Here is a 5,735-nt window from a genome sequence, read left to right on the forward strand (position 1 = left end):
TTAAAGATCATGAAATGCCTTTAAATATAGAGTTTATGTATTCTAATAGCATAGGTGCAGAGCTCTTAATCACTTAATCATGGAGCAGTGTGTCATGTCAAGCATGGAATCTGGTACATAAAGAACTATCGTATGAAGATTTTCTTATGAAGGTTCTGCCGTTCAACATCAATAACATAATGACTTGATGCGTCAAATATCTTGGTGAAGAAATAAGATATTAAATCATAGCAAATTGTAATCATGTGTCCAAAGTTAGATGTACTTTCAGAAGTCCATGCATCTTCTTATTTTCTTTGAGAACTTAAACAATGCATGACAAATGACATCATGCAGCCAAGTGCACCAAATATATGACTGAAGAATCTCATCTCCTTGCCCTATAGAGCCCAGAGAAAGTTAGGTGGAGAAAGGTGTCCCTGTTTCATGCTTATCAGCGCTTAAAGCGCCGAACATAATTAGTGGGGTTAGTTATGCTGCTTCCTTTAGCTTGAATCTTGCTAGACCTTTTGCTGACATGCCTACTCAGTTCAAGATTTATTTATCTGCAGCTGAAGACTTCCAGTCCTTTGTTTTATAATCACGGAAACATTTTGTCATGGAATTGGTATATGCAGTTATGCTTATTTAATGCAGAGTGTCGAGCAGCTCAAAGTTTGTTTCTCTGATGAGATCATCATTAAGGTGCCCACTGTGAAAATTTACAGATAGCTTCAGACTATGGTGTTTGTGAGTTATCTTGTTACAGATAGCTTCAGACTATGGTGGTAATGAGTTATAATATTTAGAGATCTCCCCCAGCCCTCTTTTTTTAACCCTCTTTCTCTTGTTGATTACTGGTTTCCTTTTTCCTTCCATTTTCCCGTGAAAATTTACCAGTTTATGCAAACCGAAATTCCAGGCATCACAAAGAGGATTCTTCATAGCAGGGATGCAGTCCAAAGTTTTTTAGTTAAATCCGACAGCTGATAAGCATGACTAATATGTCGTGACAGACTCATCCTATAGCAGATTTAGCTGCAGTGTCTCTTTGTTTGACGACTCGACAAAATCTTCCTTCAGGACACGTTTGTTGGTGGAACAAGGGGGTGGTCTGTCGCATTCATTCGAATGTTGTCTAAGTTCATTGTTTAATGGTCTTTTTGGATGTAGCCAGACAATTGAAAAGATGCATCCGTGTAGGGTGGTTGTCCCAAGAAACTAATCCCATACTGAAGCTTGTAATCAGCTGATTTGATATTCTTGCCAGTACCACTTTCCAAAAATTTTGTTCTTAAGCATCCAAAGAATCTCTTGATTAAGGAAACCAAACCTGTGAAGGAAGCAAGTCAAAAAAAATTCGTCGGAGTACATGTAGCATGATTCACAGATTTGTAAGTTGGATATATCTTTAGGAAAAATATAGTTTTTTTCACTCAAATGTACTCACTATTAACGAAGTGTACAAACTCTGCCATGTTTTAATAAATTATCGCAATGCACAACAAAAGCATCTGGCACTGGGAAGTACATGCGATGCTTTGATTTAATGTGCAAACAACTGACACTAGAAGACATGCAAGATTGCATGATTCTTGTTGGTGATAATTTACCTAAAGAGAGTTTTGAGCATAATCGATTTTTATCATTTAAGCACCCAATATCACCCCATCTTTATGCAAGTAGGGAACTGAGAACTATCACTGCCGTTGTGAAGAGCAATGCTGCTGCCTTTTCACTATAAAGCAATGTTATGTGGAAAGGTAGCACTTCATCTAGGGTCACATCTGATTTGGGAGGCCATAATCTGGTGTCTATAAACTGTTCTCAGTAGCTACGCCTGAATGCTTTTCGCCATAAGCCCTTGTATTTTTAACTGTGATCACCAGGACCCCCAAGTGTTATTTTATTGTGCACTTGCGGCATTTGATCTAGGCGATTAGAAGACACACTGAATCTCCTCGACAGGGCTGAGGCTTCGGAACTTGAACCTGGGGAAGTAGCATCTGTCCTTAAGCGTACAAACCGAAGGATTAATAAAAAACTATGGCTCCTGCTGGTGCTCAGACCTGTACCAGTTGACGAGCAAATTTGTTTAAATTGCTTCGACTGCCGCTATTCTAATCTAGAATGCTATTGCACTGGCTAACTTGGAAATGAAAATAATGCATAACATGGGTGGTTGTGTGAGAACTGTATAGGCATGTATTTAGTCTCATATTAGTTATTCGCTGGATAGATCTTGGATATTTATACATAATTAAGGAGCCCAAATAATACCTTTCGATGAGCTATTTTGGATGAGGTTGAGTTGTGACAAATAGTATTAGAACGGATCCAGCCTATAACCTATGTGGACTAGGAGACACTGCAGTACAGGTTTATTGGGGCTGGGTACGGATTGATCGTAGTGTTTGTGATTAGATTTGAATGAATTTGAATCCTTAGTCTGACGAGGACGTCAGGACTTCAACGAAAAGAGTATGTGAGGACAGTATGTGCATGTATTTAGTTCCATATTGGTTATTTGTTGGGTAGATATTGGGTACTTATACAGAATTAAGAAGTTCAAATAATACCTTCCGGCTAGCCATTTTGGATGAGGTCCTGAGTTGTGATAAGCTGGAAGTTAGAATATTATCAAGTTTGCTTCGGCAATTTTGAGTTGTTACATGTATAATTCTTTTGCAGCTGGTTCCAGTGGAACGCTCTCTACATTGAGGCTCACAAAGCTATTTGAGTTGGTGGAAGCGCCATGGAAATTGTTGTCCGGTCCCAAGGGCAGGACATGGTCACTTTGTATAAAATCTATGAACGTTCGACAAAGTTACATTGAAAGTGCAAATATGATTCCAAGTACTGAACAGAAGTATTTCCTACCATAGCCAATGAGCGTCGGACAAATGAAAGAGAGAAAGATGTAGCATGATCTGAGAAACAGTTTGTTGTTTGCGCTGCTTATGATGGACTAGATTTCAGGTTAGAAACAAACGTAGTCGAAGGTACAACCTTAGAACAAACATGGAAGCTTTGATTGCTAAACAAACGGGGCCGAGCCTCAATTCCGCGAGTGAAGTTTGGATTTGAATGAAGCTTTTCATCTTGAGATGCACGATTAAGCCTAGAATCCGTGGCCATTTCCAGCGGAAGTGAAGCACAACCAAATCCTCAAAAGCTAGCAAAATCAGATTCTCAGAAAGTAGGAAAAGAAGAACTCCCAAAAATCACATACATTAAGTACTGATCTTATCCTCATCATCCCCGGAAAGGCCAAGTCTCTCTCGAGTCTCACAAGCTGCAGCAATCCTAGGAGCAGACATCACTTGCACTCTTTCTCGCGCATGCTAGCTGCTGGGACTTCCTGCAGTAGGCTATTGCTCCTTGGATCGAGCTCTCCACCTCCGAATTAACGCTGCTGCTCCTCTTCAGAATCTGTGGCTGCAGGTGGTATCCATTTGAACTTGCATTCGAAAAGGAGGAAGAGCATGATGAAGATGCAGATGAAGATTTGGCTGTCGAATTCCATTTAATGATACCAGAAAAAGACTTCCTATGACTCCACTCTTCTTCATTTTGCTTCCCGCCATCAATGCTCCTCATGAGAGTAGCAGCACCCTTGTCTCCCACTAGGTAGCATCTCTCCCTCTGAATTTGGCCGAATGGTTTCTTTTTCCCTGCCTTCGCGTAGCCATTTGAGCACTCCTTGGACTCATCCGAGCAGTCTGATTTGGCGAAGAAAGACTTGAGGTAAGCTCGCGATGCCTTCAGCTTGAGACCCAGAGATGACTGCCCGATCAACTTGAGCCTCTTGGACCAAGACTTCTTTGGATTCGATTGAACGAGCCCGATAGAGCATTCGGACAAGCTGCCCTCTGAATTGAGCTCTCCGCTAACATGGCAAGAAGTGGCAGGAGAGATGCTGCAGCATTTCTCAGACGGAGTGCTTGCGGCAGTGCATGGAGTTGTGGCCATCTTCTCTTCAAAGGCATCTGGAGGCTTTCCATGGGGTGGGGAGGTGGAGCTCTGGAGGAGCTTCCGAACCATTTGGAGGCGAGGCGGGAGATGTAGAGGGAGGAGCTTTCCTTTGTAGAAGAGCTCATCGGCAGGGAAGGTGGTGCTCTCTCTATCTCTTGGGTTGGCAGACATTTGGAATTCAAATTCTTTAGAATGTGGAGGAGAGGAAATGGTGTAGCACAAGAAGGTGGCGGAGCCGGTATCCATGTCTATGTAGTCTTCTTCTACTAAGTGGTCGCAGGGGGGAAGGCTCTTTGCCATTCCAGTGTTGTGATGGCCAAACTAACAATTGCAGCGTCTCGGTTCGGTGCTATCTCCTCCCTCTTCTCCCATCAATGTTATCAGCGCTTGCTTGATGGTGGGAAAGAAGTGGGAGGAGGAGGGCATCCTTTAGTAGGAATAGAGCCAAATAAGAAAGAATTATGGAAGGGCTGTCATCCAAGATAACAAATGCAGGGAATTTTAAAGGGGAGCCATCCATCTTATCGGTCCCCCCACCCTTTTTCATATGACCCATATTTCGTCCTTCTATAAACTTGTGTCCCTTAACCTTCCACTAAATGTTGTGTTCCGAGTTAAACATGTTCATTTAGTAATGGTACTTCAATTGGCATCGTTTTCTGATTGTTCCGTAGTTTGAGCCTCAGATTTTGAACTAGGGAACAACGAGAGTCAAGCACGTACTGTGAGCATGTCAAGTATGAGGAATTGAAAGAGTTTTATGCGATACAATGAAGTAAAGAAAAACTGATTGAGATGGTAATATTACCACGGCTAAGTAAAAAAAAAAAAGGCTAACTCGATGGTTGAAGACAAAATGGGAACGGAACTTGAAAAAGATCGCAGTAACATACCTCGTGTGGCCCCTGATAGAATGAATGGACCAGCAAAGCAAATGGTAAATAATTGGCAACAGGTTACTCAGGTTACTTTGGCTAGAGCTAATTTTTTTACCCCATTTTTTTTATTAAAAAAATTCTCCACCCTCCAGGTTTCTGAGGACATGTTTGGCAAAATCTTGTCGGATTCCAAGTGATACGGAGCACATGGTGCAAGAGGGTCGCGGCTTGATCCAGGTGAGATTAATAAAAAAAAAAAAAAGAAGAAGAAAACGACCTTGGGGACTCAAAAAAACTTCTCGAGATATTTCTTTACATATGCACCCCCCCTCTTCCACTCTCTCCCCTCCTTCGCATCCCTGTCTCCAAGCCATCCTGCTGGATCCGACAAGATCTATAAGAATTCTCCTAAGAAGGCATTTAAATTTGAAGAACAGAAACCCCTATACAGCCTAAGTCCATCATATTCACGACATCTTATCTTCAATGAACCTCATAGTTCCTGAATCCTTTTCCACTTGGAAAAATTTCTGCTAAAGTAAATTTTCTATTTAAAATCTCCTTCAAGGTCTACTAACAAAACATCCAAAGCCCTCCGCAAAGACTACCCACCCAACCCCTCCTCATCAATGGCTCATACACTGGGTTCCCCTCTCTCAACACGTTCCTAAATCTGGTGGACTATGATTGTATTCCACACGAGATACAGTTTGGATCAGTATTCCACACAACTAGAGACAACTGGATTTTGGCATCACCACCTGGGATCATCGCCTCTAGGCCAGAAATCCTTCAATGAAACTCAACAGTAATTTGACACCCATTATTTACATACGCACCTACTAAAGGTATGGTCAGCAGAATGCTTACAAAAAAAATGCGAGTATAGAGTGCAACTGCGAA

The 5,735-nt window shown here is 41.7% G+C and overlaps 1 pseudogene; it reads right to left on the minus strand.

Annotated features, from left to right (window-relative positions):
• Positions 1 to 3,138: 3,138 nt before the first annotated feature.
• On the minus strand, positions 3,139 to 4,403 carry LOC103711225 (putative membrane-associated kinase regulator 4 pseudogene; annotated as a pseudogene).
• Between the last annotated feature and the right edge of the window lie 1,332 nt (positions 4,404 to 5,735).

The sequence above is a fragment of the Phoenix dactylifera genome, chromosome 8 (assembly GCF_051530095.1).
Source record: "Phoenix dactylifera cultivar Ajwa chromosome 8, Ajwa_hap1_PhDact_Kaust_v1.1, whole genome shotgun sequence".
Lineage (NCBI taxonomy): Eukaryota > Viridiplantae > Streptophyta > Magnoliopsida > Arecales > Arecaceae > Phoenix > Phoenix dactylifera.